This window comes from Protopterus annectens, chromosome 2.part0, assembly GCF_019279795.1.
Source record: "Protopterus annectens isolate FY-2018-M chromosome 2.part0, PAN1.0, whole genome shotgun sequence".
Lineage (NCBI taxonomy): Eukaryota > Metazoa > Chordata > Ceratodontiformes > Protopteridae > Protopterus > Protopterus annectens.
The window spans coordinates 1,595,719,206-1,595,739,328 of NC_056728.1; positions in this window are offsets into that span (position 1 = coordinate 1,595,719,206).

Sequence of the window (20,123 nt, forward strand, 5' to 3'; positions counted from 1 at the left end):
AAAACCATATGTGTAACTCATAAGGTAGGGCTTAAATTCATTGCAGCCAGTTGTATAAAGTACAGTAGCCCGTGTGATGTATGCTACCAACAGTTAAGATCCACAGATTTTGAGCTTACAGCACATAATTAACAATAAGTAACATCTGAGTGTTGTTTTTATTGTTTGCTGCAATACAATGCATTCAAGTATTGCATGTAAACAAGAGTAAATCTTAAATGATTTAAGTTATAGTCCAGATAATCAACTTTATATTGATGCATTGGTGAAGTATGTGATAAAATCCAAAATCGTTTGAGCAGAACATTCACAAATGTCTCAGTCTGACACTCGAAAATTGTAGTTTTTGACTGAGAATTATACATAAACCTAGTACAAATAAAACCAGGACCTTTGCTATAATTTACCCTGGCATTCCATAGAGAAACAGAGCAGTTACTTGAGACTCGGGTACAAAGAAATGCTGCCACAGTATAGGACAGCCAATTAGGATGGTTTATTGGAAGCAATGCCTGATGTTAGAGTATAATTCATTTTTTGGAAATGAAGCAATTGACTGAAGAATGAAAAATGCAAATATCTAATAAATAAACATATTTCTGTTGAAATTGTTAAATGTATTGCCTTTATCCAATGATTAAAACGCATTACAAGCTCAGTTAATGGGATTGTAGACAGAACGAGTGAGAGGTGGTAAGAATGCGACTAATGGATTCTTCAAAGGCAATGATCAAGGGAGAGATTCAAAGAATTTATCAAACGGCTTGATATAAACTTGTTCTGTGCTTCCTAATATCTAAGTTTTTGATTTCAAACAGACCCTCAATACATAAGTAAAGAAGTGGTTTGGCATGCTGTACAAATCCACGTACTGCAGCCACCTCTCAGAGATTGAGCTGTCTCCATAAGCCACCTTACATTGAGATGATGCCAGTCTGGAACCCTAACCATAAGGCATGTTCTGTGTATGACAGCTCAAAAATCAATATTAGTATCTTCAGGAAGAGTGTGAACTGAGTCATCATGATGGTTGCAGCTGTAAATTAAAACTAAAGTACTGGAACTGACACGTGTGCCCATGCAGTTAGTACACAAAACTTGAGTGATGCTAAGAACATCTCAATGTACAATGTAAGGCAGCAATGCACCCTGACATACAGCTCATCATTACCTCTGTATACTTTTAAACTGCTCTTTGGGCAGCTAGACTATGAAACCCATAGACTGTTTGAACTGAGATGCAAACTATTCACTCTAAGTGCATACTTATTCTTGATTCATGATTGGCCTAGATACAACCAGGATGCAAAAAACTCCCTTATCAGCCTCAGTAAGAAGCTGAGATCCCTCTTAAAATCCTCCAAAGCTAGTTATAAAAATAATATTGCCAAAGATTCCAAAGACAACCACAAGGCATTCTATAACTATGTCAAGAATCTAAATGGCAATGCTCAGATCTGCTCTGAGCTACAACAGAATGGCATTAAATATACTGATCCCAAGGATATTGCCAATATCCTGGCAGATTAATTCAGTGCCAACTTCACCCACCTCTCATCCCCTAAATGGCCCATCTCAATACCGGAAGATTGCCAAATTCCAGTAATAATGGCCACACAGGTAAAAAACGCACTCTCCAAAGCTAAGAATACAGCATCCATGGGATCAGATGACATCCCGGGCTGTGTATTACATGAACTACAAAATGAACTGGCACCTCACCTAAGTGCCATGTTTAATCATAGCCTCACCTCAGGCTTTGTGCCTACTGAGTGGTGCACAGCTACAGTTATCTCACTCCACAAGGGGGGATCCACCTTGGATCCCGGGAACTACCACCCCATTAGTCTGACAAGCCTGATCTCCAAGGCCTTGGAATATATTATCATGGAACTTATCAACAAAGACATTAGCAACTTTCAAACACTGACTCCCACCCAGTTTGGGTTTGTGAAGAGCCGATCTTGTCTCCTGCACCTGATTGACTTCTTCAAATCAGTCTCCAGAACAGTGGACAAGGGTAAGGCGGTCCATACAGCCTATCTGGACCTCACCAAGGCCTTTGACACCATCCCTCACTCTGGAATCATAGATAGATTTACTAAGCTGGGGATTAATCCCTACATCACTTGATGGGTTGCCAACTGGCTTACTAACAGAACCCATACTGTAAAAGTAGCCGACTCCAAATCCATCTCCAGACAAGTGACAAGTGGAGTACCTCAGGGTTCAGTCCTGGGACCGCTCTCGTTTGGCATCTACTTCTTTGAAGTACAGACCAACACTAAGGGACTCTGGCTAACAAAGTTTGCAGATGACTGCAAACTGGGAGCCATTACTGAATCCCCAAAGTATGTGGATACTCTACAAAAGGGCCTTACAGAAACAGATGCTTGGTGCCAGAGCCATGGGCTCAGGCTCAATGCCAAGAAATGTATAGTTATCCCCTTTGGGAAAAAAACATGTACCCATGAATTACCACATAAGTGACAGTACACTAAACACCGAAAGTGTGATAAGAGACTTAGGCCTACAGGTGGACAGTGGTCTCACCTTCGATAACCACACCACCACAACAGTCAGGAAATCCTTCTATGTGGCACACCTCATCACTAAGGGCTTTTCATCCAGGAAAAAGAAGGTCATTGTCCCACTGTACTCATCCCTCATTAGACCAATTATAGAATACAATGCCCCATTTGGTATATACCTCTCAAGACATCTGCAACAACTGGAAAGGCAGCAGAAATACCTCACTGGAAGAATCACAGGCCTAAAGCAGATGCCCTACACTGACTACTTTAAAAAACTACAGCTATACTCTGTCGCACATCGTCTACTCAGAGGTGATCTCTGCTTAACATACAAGGCCATGTCAAACCCAGAGCTGTTGGACATGCTACACTTAAAGAAATCCCAATCCCTCAGAGCCACGCTCCAGGGATCTAAACCTTGTCATCACAATAAACAAAACATGCTGGAGGGATAGGTTCTTGACCCAGAGACTCCCCAGACTCTGGAATAGACTGCCCATACATGTCAAGCAGAGCGCCTCTTTGGCCCTCTTCAAAAGGAACCTTGATGATTGGATGGGAGAAAGGAAATTCACCCCGGGGATCACGTCAGTTGCCCTGCTAGACAGGGGTCCAGGGAAGTAAATAGTGTGGGAAGAAATAGCCAGGAAATTGTTATGGCTAGGCTTGTATAGGCCCTATGGTCGATAGCCTAGTACCAAACTATGAACCTATGAACCTATGGATAAGAGCAACTTTTTTATATCTCACTTCAAGAAGAGCATCAGAAATATTGATGCCAGATGGGTCTAAAAGTCAACATGTAAGCTGAATATCCTGTCTCATTAAAGGTCAGCCATTTAGTGATATAAGGAAGTAAAACACTGCTACCATAAAGGAAACATTAAAACACCAGTGTTCTTTGGGTTGTGTTTTAGAAGAATTAGTAGACACTGAATTTAGTTTCACTAGCATCAGTAAACTTGATGGGGATACATGTATAACTGTGACTGAGGTGCATTCAAAGTGTATTAGGGTTGCCACCTTTTCAAATGGCCAAGATGGGACATTTTCGGAACACACATCAGATTTTACAGGCCGACACATACCCATGGTCAGTAGAAAGGCTAGAACTTTACTTTTTTGCCTAAATAAAAACTTATTCTTGTAGCGGTTTAGTTGCTTATTCTGTTTCTTGTAACATTTAGGTATTTTAGATACAAAAATAATTATTTTATGCAACTATTACATAACATATGGGACATAATTATGTCCTACAATCTCAGGACATTTGCCATTTTTAATATTTTTTATCAGGACACGACTGCCCAAAGAGGGACTGTCCCTCACAAAGTGGGACAGGTGGTAACCCTAAAGTGTATGGTTATGAAAATCTCAAAATAAATCCATTAGTAATCCCTATGAGAGCAGTGTTGGTGCTAGAAATCACAATTATTATTTAACCCTAAAAGTCAGAATTCAGTAATGACTAACTAACTGTATGAACACTGTGAGTGTTTTATGAAAACTTATAGCAGATACTGTTTATCAGATGATGCCAGAATGGTCATATACCTACAGAAACCATGACAGAGAGACATGAAGTTAAGATCTACTCTAAATTAACTTCAAGTTTGCTGACTGGTCACAAAAATCATCACATGATGTATGATAGGTCAGTCCTTTTATGAATAAATAGAATGTTCTGAACACCTTATTTTATAGCTAGTTTACGTCACCTTCTAGTGAAATAAATCAAAATCATATGTCTACCTCTAGCCTTCATTCCAGATTGCTCCCTCAAAACTGGCAGCCTGAAGACTTTCTTTCCTGGAAAGTAAATTGAGTTGATGAAGTGGTGCATCCATGTATTGCCATAGTATGGAAAAGGGAATGTATAGATTGACTGAGACCAGCAGGAAGTAGAAGTCAGTGGAACAGTGTGTCAAATATTTATAAATGTCTGTTGACTTTTGTAGGTTATAGATAAACTATTCTTGTACCCCATTCAAAAGAGGTCTGCAGGTTTACAGATACTTGGTTCACTAGAAACCCCCTTAACTCCCTAGAGTATCCATGGAACCTGTCAGACATGGGTCAAGGCTACACATGAGTACTGTCACTGGCTATTAGTTTTTTTCTTACCTAGTCAGCTTTTATGAGGCCTAAATCTGAACACTGTCATCGATCAGAAGTTTGTCTTATCTAGTCACCTTTTACCAGGCCTAAATCATAGATCATTTGCAGTGATTTATAACTTTTCTTTTTGTATGCTTAAGCTTTGCGTACTTGATATGAGTTACTGGCACTTTTACTAAGAGGCACAGTTAACTCTCAAGCATATATTCATAAAAGTGGTATAAAGCTTATCTCCTAAGTCAGTTAATGTAATCACAAACTTTGCGTATGGCCTATTCTCCCTAACACACCATCTGTAAGTATACATCAAAGTAGCAGAATTGTTACACTTAACTAGTCATGCACAACTGCTAATGAGTCACACTAGCAAGCTGTTAGCCAGTCCCAGTTCTGAATACTTCCTTTTACACTGTTAGGGTGTGTGAAAGCATTATTTATGTCCTCACACCATGTTTTCCTGAAAAGCACTTTGAGCAGATTGAGTGATTCAGAAATGTTAATGAGCTGACAGCTGATTTGCATATTCAATGTGTCCAGAGGGCTTAAACCCACCTGGGGCTAAGGAACAGTAATGACTTTGTAAAAGCCAGCAAACACATGTGATATTTATCACTGCAAAAACAATTACTATTTTTGTCTTTAAAATGTGCTTAACATGTATGCTTTCATACCAGGCATGCCTCTTGCCATCAGTGTGACATCCTGATTGAATGATTGTGACTAGACCAAGCTGTCAATGTTCTGGTATTACACAACAATCCTGTTTGTGAAATATAAGGTTTAAGGAGTTGTGTACATTGAGGTGATGACAATAAATATTTTGCAATGGTAAGAAATCACTTTATTTTCAAGAAGTATAAGTAAGGTTAACAATTCCAAATATCTGATGTAGAAAAGGCTTTTATAAGAATTTGTTAATGCAGTGATCATCACAGACACATTTGCCATAGTATCATATGTTATATTGTACAATCTAAAACAGTTGGCAGTCAGTTAAGATTCTTTAGGCATTATACATTATGGTTTATTATTACATTTTTTCAGACCATGCAGAAGTATAACATTAATTGTAAAAGTTTTATATTTAAGAGTCATTCTTGATTTACTGTAAAGACAGCATACATTAATGAAGCAATTCAGAAAACATAAAATAAATGAAAACATACATAAGAATGGATGATTATAAAATAAATATAAATGTGGACTTATGAACTTTACAATATTTAAGGTAAATAAAGACTATTTGCAGTTTGAGTTAAAATATAAAACTTATATATATAGGGTCTTTGCCTTTCAGAAATTACCATAAATAAGCCATTTTCTCACCTCTCATTTGAAGGACAGCAGTTTACAGTATGACAAATGACCAAAGTAAATTTGTTCATGGTGTGATATACCAAATCCTTCTGACTGAATCCTTTGGTCACCAAAAATAAACTTGTTGAGCTACTTAAAAGTTATTATTAGGTGCTGCAATCTTGGAGTGGTTTCAGATTCACAGGGGAAAGAGATTACTGTCATATGTGATGGTTGGGACATCACCCAGTTTTGCCTGCTTTGGTAATCAGGATTCAGTGAATCCTTCTTTGACTGAATTCACTTTATTACCTGTTCTTGTTCTACATCAGAGGCAAAATCAGTTAGTTGAATGTCCTTAAATCTGTTAGTTCTCCTTGGCTATTCACTCCATCCATCTAACAAGCTGTTTTCCATTCTTTACCTGGCCATTGCCACAGCCTGGTAAAACTCCCATGAGAGTTCTTATCACTTATTCCCCTACACAGCAGGGTTAAGGCTTCAGGAATCACCATTAACGTATTCAGTTTTGGCTATCACTGAATAATGTCTTATCTAGAAGGCTGTCTAATTTAGCAATTATACTTCTTCAGGTTGTGTTCTCCAGCTGCTCATTTAGTTTGGTAAAAAAATCTGTCAATTACAAACCTGATGAGCCTACAGAAATCTGCACTTCTGTTGATATTTGTCTGCCACACTCTGTGATCTTTACATATCTTGACATTTTATCTTAGATGATATTGGCTATGTTTCAATGCCATGCTTTTTAATTTCTGTTTATGCTTTGTTGCCTTAGTCTCACTAGGCATGTGGCCTGTTTTCAAGGTACTCCCAATGTGAAATTTTTACTGCTAGGTGAAATTTGTCCAAGGCATTGGGGAACACTTCCTTACACTTTTCAACAGGTGCCATGGGATCATTTATATCCATCTGAACTATCCCATACTGATAAATAAGGCAGGTAGGACTTCCATTTAACATCTCATCCAAAGGATAACACTCTCAGGAGTGCAGCACCTCCCAAATACTACAGTGTAGTGTTAGCAATCCAGTCACCTGGAGTGGTGATATGATGGTTCTTCAAGCATGTTATATGTCCTTCACCTACTAGATAATCATAATTTAAAGTGGAGGCAAGTATGTGCTGTTCTGTAGGACAAGGACATTTTAAATGTGGCTATATTGCCGAATTAGAGTTACTTGGGTTGGTGCAATCATAGAAGAATACTTTAAGCAGAGATAAGAAGAAAGTTACCATTGAATATCTATGCTTTGCACATCTTTGCATATAATACTTTTTATCCCTTCATGTTCCAAGATTCATAGGTATATACTAGACTATTTGTCTGTTTGATCAGTAAGTCATTGAAGCTTCAATATTTAGCATCCCCTGTCATTAAGGGTCAGGTTGCATAGGCTGGGATGAATTTATCACATCTGCCTATGCAGATTTCAAAAAGAGTTAGTAAGCTATATGATTTGATGTTTGTCTACAGGGGTGAAATATGTTGTGACAAATATTTGTCTCAGCAACAGATTCTAATCATGTTGTGATGGAGTTGTAGATTTGTATTGTAGATATTAGTGGCATTACCAGTTTAATGAACATGTAAGAGGTCAATCAGGAGAGGGATCCAAATGTTTAGATGATAAAATCAACAAGCAAAGGAGAGTAGTTTTACTAGAATTTAATTCATCCTCGAGTCTTGGTGTGAACTTTCATGAGGTGCACCCTGTGTAAACAAAATCTCACCAAGGTGACAAAATATTGATCAGATGATGCCAAAACAATATGTATATGGTCATATACCTACAGAAACCATGACATTGAGACATGAAGTTAAGATCTACTCTAAATTAACTTCAAATCTGCTGACTGGTCACAGAAATCATCACATGATTTATGATAGGTTAGTCCTTTTATGAATAAATAGAATGTTCTGAACACCTTATCTGTTGTAAAGCTAACTCTGGTAACATCACAACATAATAGAACAATGAGTCCCCGAATTAAGGAGAAAGTAGTGGAGCAGGAAGAATCAGTTACCATATGAAGATACGGTACTTATGTATTATTGCAACCAGATTTTTAACGTCCTGTAATTAGTAAAGTTTTCAGTGGCCTAACACATTTGCTGACATTTACATGTAGTAAGCCTGAAATCAGCAGCAGTATACTGTTAGAAAAGTTTAATTCCCCAGAAATAAGTCAGTTGAGCTTGTCTTTGTGGGGATGCAAATTGTGACTTACATTGTTTGCTCGCAAGCAGGGCATGAGGAAGTGAGTGTCGCTATATTAGGAGCAATTCTGGACTCCTTCTTTCTGCTCTTGGACAGTTGTCTGAACGGCAGATTAACCTCAGTTTGATAGACAATTTTCCCAAGGAAGAGGATGTCCCTGTTAAAGTGACCATGATCTGCAAGTTTGGAACATGGTCCACCTAGGAGAAATCCTCCAGGGTGAATTCTGAGTTCAACATGCATTATACCCAGTGTCTGGAACGTACTACCAGAATTTTAATTGCAGTCCCTTCAACAAACAGCTTACGAAGGAGCTTGACTTTCAAGAAGAAGAGGGTCCTGACATATATGATGAATACAGACACCAGATTGTCTTAAGAAAAGTACCATAACTGCTCAAGTTTTGCTTTAGGAAGGTCAGTTCAAAAGTAGTACAAACAAGTTAAACACTTACATGATCGCAGTTGCCCTGCTTTTCTGGGCAGAGTGGTACACAGAACGGTTGTAGACTACGTGTGTTAAAAAACACGCTTGCTGAAAATTGTTGTCCACTTGCAGGTGTTTGGCAACCTCCTGCTTGTGCTTCTTATTCTGGTTCCTGATTCTCAAGCAAGGTGAAACAGTAGTAAGTGGAAATTCACGCACTCAGTTTTACTTTAACCTACAGTCATTTCGCAAAATCATTAGTAATTACAGGACGTTAAAAATCTGGATGCGATAATACGTAAGTAGTGAAGATACTTTGGAGGTTTCAGAAGGAAACCAGTACAGAAGTTCAGTTGGAGTTAAACAGCAAGGGAAGGAACAGGAAATGGTGGCAACTCTGACACAGTCAATGTTGTGGAGTAATAGGCTAGTGAGTTTCCATATGAAAGAGTAACGGATAACACAGGATGAAGCTGAAGAGAATATATCACAGGAAGATGTTCTGAAATTTTCTGCAGAATGCACACAGGAAACAGAGAACAAAGAATGTGCCCTTAGTTTAGAAGAAAATGATCTAAGGGAAAAGTTACTTGATTTTAATAGAGATGAATACACATATTATGATTGATGAAAGGACTAGATTACAGAAAGTAAATAAGACCCCAAATATTAGAAGTCTGATAACACAAATGAACACAGTAATCAAGACTGTTCAGAGAAATTCATGTGCTATAACAGAAGTAAATAGGATGCATTACTGTGCATCTAAATTAATAACAGATAAAGGGAAGAAGGGAATAAATCAAATGTCATCACGGCAGCATCAAATAGAGAAAACTATAAAGCGATTAAGACAAGAAGTGTCACTGCTAGAAGAGTACAGAAAAGGGAACAGATCAACAAAAATACTTAGAAAGACAGATGTGCTAAAAGCAACTTGCACTATTAGAACAGGCCAGGATTTATCATACACTATTGAAAATAATAAACTAAAGATATCAGCACAGGCAGAAAAACTTATTCAAATGTACAGGATATAAAATGGGATGAAATAATGGCCAGAGAAATTGAAACAAAATTAAGAAAAGCTCATAAATGGAAAATCCCAGACTCAGATGCAGCACCTAACTTCTGGCTGGAAGTATTAACATCTTTATGTGAAAGTGTAGGCCTGAGTAGGAACTATTTATATGCTCATCCCAAGCAGACATCAACCTGGTTAGCAACAGGAAAAATGATACTCACGCTTAAGAGTGAATCGGCAAGATATTCTTAAAGCTATAGACCAATAACTTGCCTTCTGATGATGTATAAACTATGCATTGGAGTTGCTGCTGACAAAGTTTATAGTCATTTAGAAAAAAATTCAGTCATGGCAATAGAACAAAAGAGTAACAGATGAAAGTCATACGGAACAAAGGATCATTTGTTGTTAATTAAAGTCACACTGGAGAATTGTAAAAAGGGGAAGCATCTAAGTATGGCATGGAAAGAGTACACAAAGCATTTGATAGCATCCCTCATTCATTGACAAAGGAGTGCTTACAAATGTATAAGATAAACCTTACATTGAGTGATTACATTACATTGACCATAAAACAGTGGCAAATTATTATCCCAGTGATAAAAATTCAAAGGGGGATATTCCAGGGTGACTTTGTCAGTGCTGCTCTTTGGTCTTGTCCTTAAACCATTAATCTCTCTACTAAACAGGTCATAGTTACAATTGGGTCCCAGGAAACATGAAAGAATAAAGACTTCTCATCTTCTTTTTGTGGATAATTTAAAACTGTATAGTTCATCAGATGAAGAACTGAAAGCACATCCGCAAGTGGTCAAAACTTTTTCAGATGATATAAGAATGATACTTGCCTTTGATAAATGTGCAAAAGCAACCATTAAAGCAGGAAAACTACAGCACCAAGAAAATATCAGTCTAGGACAGGAATGGGATATAAAAGAACTTGAGCAGGAGGGGGTGTATAAATATTTGGGAACTGATGAAGTATCAGCAATGAAACATAAACAAATGCAAATAAAACTTAAAAAGGAATATTTTAGAAGACTAAAACTGATACTGAAATCAGCCCTAGCTGCGGTGGTACGGCGGTAGCTTTGTTACCTCTCAGCAAGAGGTTCTCCCGTTTGATGCTGGGCTTGGGAGTGCCTTCTGTGTGGAGTCTGCATGTCCTCCCTGCAGTTCGGTAGCGTTCGAAAGACATGCATGTGTAAATGGGCGTGCCTTCGTTGAAGGTTGGGCATCGAGCTGGCACCTCAGCATTTCATAAAAATCTACTGCCAATCATTAGCAGACTGGAGTTCCACTGTGGTGATCCCTTACCGGGAAAAGCCGAAAGACAAACAACAACATAGCAACAAAGTCCAAGCTATAAACTAATTTGCTCTTCCTGTTCTAGCTTACAGTTTTGGGTTGATTGACTAGCCCCAGAAGGTACTGGAGCAGTTGGAGAGAGAAACAAGAAAATTGCTTCATGCTTATCAAATGATTTACAAAAAATCAGTATATATCAAGGTTATATAGTCCCCTCTCTGAAGGAGGTATGGGCATCCTTAAAGTTGATTACATGTGTAGATTTGCAATTGTTGGACTGCATACATTTCAGCTGACCTCACACGATCCAAACATAGTGAAAGTTTTAAAACATGAGGAGATCAACTCCTAGTTGACTTCCCTGCTTAGTTTAGCAAAGCAATCAGTGTCTAAAGAGACTGGAAATCAAACCAGAAGCAAACAAAAATCAGGCATCAACGGAATATGTCAAAAACCAAAAGGAAGTATATAAGGAGTCGGCTCAGATGAGAAGGAAAGAAATGCGGAAATGCTATAAATATAGTGGTAAGTTATCTCCTGGAACAACCTCATGTTAATCAGGACTTGATGCAGGAATGGTTAAGGAGAGGTGGACAGAAACCAAAGGATGAAGTGTTAATAATGGCGGCCCAGGATACTGGACTACATACATGTTGGTTTTCAAAGTCTATTGAACATGCGGGAGAAACAGACAAATGTAGGTTTTGTAAAAAAAAATTGGAAACATTCACACACCTTGTTGCTGGGTATGATATACTCAAGGCAGAAGGTCAGCACTCTGAAAGGCACAGTGATTTGGCAAGACTGCTGCACCGAGGATTGTACAAATGCTACAATATAGAAGGATCTGAGAAGCATTAATCATGAATCACAAAGTATTATAGAGAATGATGAAGTGTACATCACATGGGATCACCCATTACCAACAATTCAAAAAATAGGTGCGAGAAATCCAGATATAGTAGTCCATTAAAAAAGACATAAGTAGCATCGATTATTGAAATTGCTACATCTAGTGATTCCAGTGTCCAATGTACAGAAAGACAAAAAGTTATACTACATCAAGATTTGCAGACAAAAATGAGAGCAATGTGGAAGAAAGATGCCTAGACAGTTTCAATAGTAGTAGGAGCAATGGGTTTCATAAAAAAAAAATATTACTGTATTTAAACATGCTACCAATATATGTAACTCTATATGAATCACAGAAGGAGTCAATTCTGTACACAGTGAGAGTGGAGCGAAGAGCAATTTTGGCTAACATCAAAAATTGAAACAGTACTAATTTCATGGACTTGAATCATATCTTGACTTAGGAATGGGGGGGGGTCCATTCTGGATTTTACCAGGCTCCAAAGGGACCTCCTCAAGGAGTTAGGAGAGTCCCTTGTGGGTAATTTCCCTGAGGTGCTAGCCCAGACTGTAGGTGCCCAGATGACTACCCTATCATCTATAGTCAACTCGTCCATGAGGCTCATATCTTATGCAGCCGAAGGGGTGAGTAGAGCAGCGGGAACAAGAGTGGCTCTTAGGAGACAGGCCTGGTTACGCTTGTGCCCACTTGCGGAGGCCTTTAAGTCTTCCTTCGCCGACGCCCCCTTTGATGGGTCTTCTCTGTTTGGGCCCAAGGTGAAGGACACACTAACCCGGTGCGAGCAGGAGGGCAAGACCTTGACTGCCGTTGGGGCCCGTTTTTCCGCTCCCTCTAGACCTTATCCCAAGGCCCAGAGAGGAGGGAAAATGTGGTTCAGAAAATCCCAAAGGTTTTTCCCTACTCCACCGGGTGACCCCCCCTCTAGAGGCAGGGGGGGTGATTCGGGAAGACGCCGCCCCAGAGGTGGCAGAGGCCCCCGCAACTCTGGAGACCGCAATTCTTTTTGAGGTTCCTCCTACCCTCACCGTCTCTAGGACGTTGCCCAACTGTGCATCTCCGGAGCCAGTCGGGGGTCATTTTGCAGAACACCCACAGGCTTGGGAATCTATAACCAAGGATTGGTGGGTACTCCGCATTATTACCGGAGGCTATCTCATTCCCTACTTCAAACCCCCTCTTCCTGTCAGGAAAATCCCGGATGTGCCACCCAGTCAACGGGATCAAGCAGCCATAGAGGTTTCAAAGCTGCTAACCAAAGGAGTCATCCAGCCTGTCCCCGCCGACCAGATTGGATTAGGAAATTACTCAAGATTATTTTTGATGCCAAAAAAGACAGGGGACTTAAGGCCCATTTTGGACCTAAGCTCGTTGAATCGCTTTGTGAAAAAGTCCAAATTCCGAATGGTCACCCTTCAGTCCATTCTCCCGTTATTGGAGAAAGACGTCTGGATGTGCTCCATAGACCTCAAGGACGCTTACTATCACATTCTGATACGTCAAGAGTCCAGGAGGCATTTACGCTTCCGCCTGGGAGACAGTCATTTCCAGTTCCGAGCACTGCCCTTTGGTCTCACCACAGCCCCCAGGGTGTTCACCAAGTGTCTGGCAGTGGTGACAGCTCACCTGAGAAGTCTAGGATTCCAAGTGTTTCCCTATCTAGACGACTGGTTCCTCACTGCCACCTCCAAGCATCTACTGGTTCGTGCAGTTATGTCCACAGTCAGTTTGGGTCATTCGCTAGGAATCACATTCAATTGGAAAAAATCTGTGCTGCAGCCATCTCAGCGTATCAACTTTATAGGCACAGAGTTAGACACAAGAAGTATGCGGGCATTTTTGCCGGCAGAAAGGATTCAAGTCTTACAATCTCAGGTTCTAGCCTTGTTACCCAGATCACGAGTTCTGGCCAGACAGATTCTACAGTTATTGGGCACGATGGCTGCAACTATTCTTCTAGCCCCCTTGGCCAGGCTGCACATGCGGGTGCTGCAATGGCTACTATCGGTCCAATGGTCCTTTCAGGAACTTCCCCTGAAACCATTTGATTCTGATTACGGACTGTTGCCATTGGGACCTCCGTTGGTAGCTGCTTCGGTCCAACCTGGACCAGGGGTGTCCCTTTGCCCTTCAGCCCCCTGTTGCCACGGTGACCATGGACGCCACCCAGATAGGGTGGGGGGGTCATTATCTGGACAGGTCGGTCCAAGCCACATGGCAGGTTTGCGAAGTGCACTTACACATCAATATCCTGGAAATGAGGGCTGTGCTTCTTACGCTGCAAGCACTTCATCATGTTCTCCCCCAGGGTACCATTGCGATTCTATCCGACAACATGTTGGTAGTCTGGCACATAAACAAGCAGGGCAGGACCAGGTCCTAACCCCTCTGCAGAGAGGCCTTGAGAGTGTGGCATTGGGCAATTGCTACCCACTGTTTCCTAGTAGCAACGCATATTCCGGGGAAATCCAATGTGATTGCAGACAGGCTCAGCAAGACCCTCCTGTTGCCCCACGAGTGGTCCCTCAATGACAGAGTGGCTGCGAAGATATTCGCCAAATGGGGCCTCCCTTGTTGCAACTTGTTCGCCAGCCCCCTCAATGCGAAATGCAAAGAGTTCTTCACACTGACTCCCTCTCAGGGGCAGATTCCCAGGGACGCTCTAGCCCACAGTTGGCCCCCCGGTCTACTTTATGCCTTCCCGCCAGTTCCCCTTCTTCTGAGGGTGATACAGAAGGCTATTCACGTAGGGAGAAACATGATCTTGATCGCCCCACACTGGCCTCGTCAAGTTTGGTTTCCTTTCCTTCAGAGACATGCGATACAAGGCCCTTGGATTCTGGACCCAGTGCCAGACCTGTTGACTCACCAGTCAGGACACTCTCACCCATCCCTCCGGTCATTGAAGCTAGCTGCTTGGTTACTCCACTTCCATCCCTAGTCCGAGATAACTCTCTTTCCCCAGAAGTGATGCACATTTTGTCCTCTTCTCACAAGCCATCCACGGTTAAACTGTATTCCAGCAAATGGAAAAGGTTTGCCTGCTGGGCCCAGCAATGAGGTATTGATCCTCTTACTGCCCCAGTGCCGCAGGTCCTAGAATTCCTAGCCTCTTTGTTTCATTTGGGCTCCTCAGTATCCACAATTAAGGTTCAGTTAGTGGCCATTTCCAATTTTCATGTTTCCTTTGAACCTTCCTTAATGGCAAACAGGCTTTGCAAGTCTTTCCTCAAGGGAGCGTGGCTCCTCAGGCCTCCAATAGCCCATCCCCTCCCCCCTTGGGATCTAAATATTGTTCTGACCTCTTTAACTGCTCTCCCCTTTGAACCTGCAGCTACGTGTGATATAAAGTTTCTATCTTGGAAGACCACCTTTTTAGTGGCCATAACCTCTGCCAAGCGGGTTTCGGAGCTTCAGGCTCTCTGTTCTAACCCTCCTTATTTGATATTTCATGAAGACAGGGTATCCCTCAAATTGAATCCCTCTTTTTTGCCCAAGGTAGCATCCCCTTTATGCATTCAACAGTCCTTGGAGCTTCCTGTGTTTTTTCCCAAATTCTCCAACAGTGCAGAGTATACTTTCCATCAGTTGGATGTTCATAGGCAACTGCGTTTTTACTTGGACAGAACCAGTCAGACACGAAAGTCTAATCAGCTGTTTGTGTCCTTTGCAGAGAATAAGTTGGGTCAGCCGGTGGCTAAAACCACCATAGCCAAATGGATTAAAGATTGCATCTCCTTCATTTATTCTCATTCAGGCAGAGAGCTGCCTTTCCCAGTCAGGGCTCATTCTACCAGGGCTATGGCCACTTCTGTAGCATTCCACTCCAAACTTTCGATAGATGATATCTGTGCGGCTGCTACCTGGTCATCTCCGCATACCTTCATTTCTCATTACAAAATTGATGTGGCTTCTAGAGACAGAGCTTCCTTTGGTTCCACGGTTGTCAGGAGTGTTTTAATGAGCCACCCAGGATTTAGGTGCTAGGGACGCTGTCCCATCAGTTATGAATGTAGGCGAGATAGGATCCCATTACATCTTTTAGTTATGTACATACCATAACTTCGGATGTATGGGATCCATCTCGCCTACATTCATCTGCACTCCTCCTTCCCCCTTCCTTTTGGAGTTAGAGGAAATGTTGGTCCTTACTGAGATCTTCCTTTGAAGGACTCTAGTTGGTTAGAGTGCCTGGTGGGGTTTTCTGTGTCTGTATGACTGTATGAAAGCGAACAAACAAGATCTGGGGAAGCAGGCGTGGTGCATTCTGGGATAAGGGGGAGCCCAGCCAATTAGAGTCTTCGTTCTAGAGTATAAAAAAGTGTCCGAGTCGGAGCCGATGGATCATGGTATTAGAAACCCAAAAGACTTGGGAAAATTAAAGCAATAGGGTCTTTCGTGGCCTTGAAAGTTAAACAAAGGTCACCCTGTAGATCCCATGTGATGTACGTTTCACCATTCTCTATAATACTTTGTGATTCATGGTTCCAATGCTTATCAGGTCTTTTTGTATTGTAGTGTTTGCACAATCTCCAAAGCAGCAGTCTTGCCGGAAGAAGCTGATTTTGATACCTGAGTTTTATTTTTTTTTTTGAGGGGGATAGGAATCATTGTGGCCTATTGAGTTAGGATAATCATTTGATGAGCTGCATGCTAAAAGGGGGCACTGTATTCTATTATGGGCCAGATAAGGGCAGAATAGGAGGGATGATATGCCTTTTAGATCTGAAAGGCATTCCTTTGATGATGAGCTTAGCAAGACAGAATGTTTTTTAGGCTATAGTTGATATCTGACCGTTAAAAGATAGCTCATTGTCTACAAATGTGTCAAATTTTCTAAGAACAGTATCAGCCTTGAGGAGAGTATCATTTATGTCGTAAGTGTTAGTATTGTGCAACATATTTTTTTTTCAGATTAAGCTTGAGCCTATGATTAGGACACCAAGTACTGACATTATTTAGACATTCTTAGAATACAGTTGCCAAAAGGAGTTTATAACAGCTCAAAGCTTGAAGTCATCAGCAGACCTCATTAGCCATTAGCCTTTGTCAGCAGCCTTGACATCTAAAAAGTAAATAGTGAAGAAATGGACCAGTAAGGATCCCTGTAGGATACCACTAGTGGATGGTCTTTTTGAAGATGAAGTAGCACCAGCTCTCACAACATGAGTCCTACCAGAAAGCCATTCGCTGTCCAACAGGTTGCATAGGGGTATTTATATTCAGGCAAATTAATTTGCCAACAATGCAAGAGCAGTTAAAAGTGTCATAATCTTTAGCAAGCTCCACTTAGACAGTGTGGACAGACTTATCAGTATTTAGGGCCTCAGTGGCTTGTGGAATAGGTTTGTGGAGGAAAAAGCTGCATTTTACAAAGTCAAATTGATTTTACCTTCAGGGATTTTGGTTTTCCATATTGTTATGTATGAGTTTGGCAGAAATAAATTCAATAACTTTACAAATAATGCTGATGAGACTATTTAGTCTGCAATTTTCAGCATTTGTTGTAGAACAAGGGCTGTTTCCCAGGCTTCAGGTACTAACCCAGTGGGGAGACCAAGGACTAATAGGAGGAACAGGGGATAACTATGAGACACCCTGACATATTTTCAGGACCCATAGATTAAGTATTCTTGATTATAGCAAGTGTGGATAGAAAATGTTAATTGAGGATTACTGAAGGGGAAAGAAACTTAAAAGATTGTGGTTATTTTGTTTGGGGACGGGCATGGAGAAATTTGAAATAATTAAATCTCAACACAAGTAAATAGCTGATGTCTTCATGATCAGAATGAGTAGTAGTGCCATTTGTTAGAAAAATCTGAGTTTTACTGGTTGTCACTTCTGGGATTTTGGATATAGTTAAGAAGGCCTTGTGATTACTCTTTACAGATGTGGAAATATTTAATTTGTATGTTGTCTTACATTGTTTGATGGTGTTTCTGAGATCTTTACAAACCTTTTTAGGATCCTTTTTGTTAATCAGCAGATTTGAACTTGTTGCTTAAGGCACTACTTTTTCATTGTAGAGCTTGCTTATTTTCTAAATATGTATTTGCTTAATTTGTCTACTTATTCACAGTGGATTGAAACAGATGCTTGTTTTAGAAGAATGTAGATGAGAGCTGAAGTCAGTGACACATGTAGTATGATATTTCTGGTGGGGTAAACTGCTGAATATCTCAAGGTCAGTGAGTGATAGGAGGTTTTTCCTGGAGGAGTCCTCAAATACAGGCATGTTCAAAGGTGATGCAGACTTAATTTTTTGAGAGAATATGACAATGAGTTTGTTTGGATTTGATCATAGACAAGGAAAGTTTATGAATAGAGCAAACAGAGGCAATGTCAATGAGAGATAGATCTAGGAGATTGGAATCTCCAGTAGCTGAAGGAACAATTTGGACCAAGGTAGTAAAATTTGCAAAGTTTATGAACTGCTGTGCATACTTGTTTGTTGTGGTATGAATTAACAGATTAATGGATAAGTATTAGAAGTGTCCCATGATAATAGTATTAGGTGTAATGGGTAAGCTATCCGCTTAGTCTAGCTAGATATAATGGGCACTAGAGACATAGAAAAGGATCTATACTTAGCAGTAATGTTATAATTTAATTTGATTATTGATATTAACATTTCAAAACGTTTAAATCTTGTGTCATGCTGGATTTGTATCGAGGTTGTAAGATTTCATATAAACATACTTCCAGGCAATCAGAATAAAATGTGCAGAATCATGGTATAGGGGTGATATTAATACACTAAAAAACATGTTTATGTAATTGTGGAAATATGAATGTGCTTGAGTATTATGAAGGCTTTAATGTCAGGCATTTTTATTTTATTTTATTTTTGTTTACATTCCTAACATTGAAAACTGCCAAGCAGATAGAGTCCAGACTGGAATTTGTTAAGTTAGTAAGTCTAGAAGGCTAACTCTACTTTAAAAGGGTACTAGGAGGACACAAATGCTTGAACAAGTATATGGAAGTCTTGAGGGGATATGCATACTAAACCTTGTGAAGCAGAAAAGACTCTCGGACACTGCTTCCCATAGTGATATACAAATACCGATTTTAGCATTTAAAATGTACATTTACTGACAATGTACCATGATAAAGAAATTAAATAATAGAAAGCTTGCTGCTTATGCCATAATAATTTAATAAAAGTTTGTTTAATCATCTGTTTTTGTTTTTCTTCTTGTGTAGTGTCTATCATTTTAGACATGTGGACTTTTGTGTATTGGTCTGAAGCAGATTTTCACTTGGTTCTAAGCATGTCTGCCATTTCCAGTGTGGTGCTTTATTCTATGCCCCTGGCCAGGTATGGTTCTATCACGGAGCAATTTAGTGGCTTCCTTCCATGGAATCTTTTTAGTGAAAATTTTCTGAGGAAGTGATTTTAAATGTATGTTAGAAGCATACCTCTCTACCTCTTACAGCAAGAAATCTGGAAAAAGTCGTAAATAATAACAGGACAAAGGCAAAAAATAGGACATATTTTAAATATTGCTCCTACAAACTTAGAAAAAAGTTAACAGAATAACAGGTTTTGTATTAGCATGAATTTTCTAAGGGGTATGAAATCTGAAACTCTAATGTCTGACATTATTTTCTAACTTCAGCCCTCAATGATTTGCCAATAATTTGCCAGAAAACTAACATTTTAATAGGAACAGACAAAACATATGGGGCAAAATCTGGACGGTTAAAAGGTATGGTTGGAAGAATTATACCAATTATTATAATTTGATTTTATTATTTTGAGAAGAAAAATATTACATTATTAATGAATGATATGGCAGTATTTTGCATTTCTTGCTTATATCAAATACAAATTGCCCTCATGGTCTACTTATGTTAAAACACACCTTATGTGGGCAAGAGAAGAAACATTTTTTCCTTGAAGAAGAGGTAGCATATTAATCTCTAAGCACGTTTTGCTTGTGTGTATTTGATCTTAAGATATTCCCAGTTAGAAATGTCACAAGTAAAAATGTTTATTACTGACCTAAACCATGGTGGTGGTGCTGCGGTAGCGTTGTTGCCTCACAATAAGACATTGCCCTGTTCGATTCTCAGCTAAAGCGTCTTCTGTGTGGAAACATGAGTGAATGGCCCTACCTTCGTTGAAGGTTGTATGGCAGGGCTGGCAACTTGGTACGTAAAAACCTACTGCCAATCATTAGCGGACGGGAGTTCCACTGTGGCGACCCCTAACCGGGAAAAGCCGAAAGATACTAGAACAACAACAACAAATGACTCAAGATTCCAAGATTACAAAAGACAACAGCCTGCTGCATGC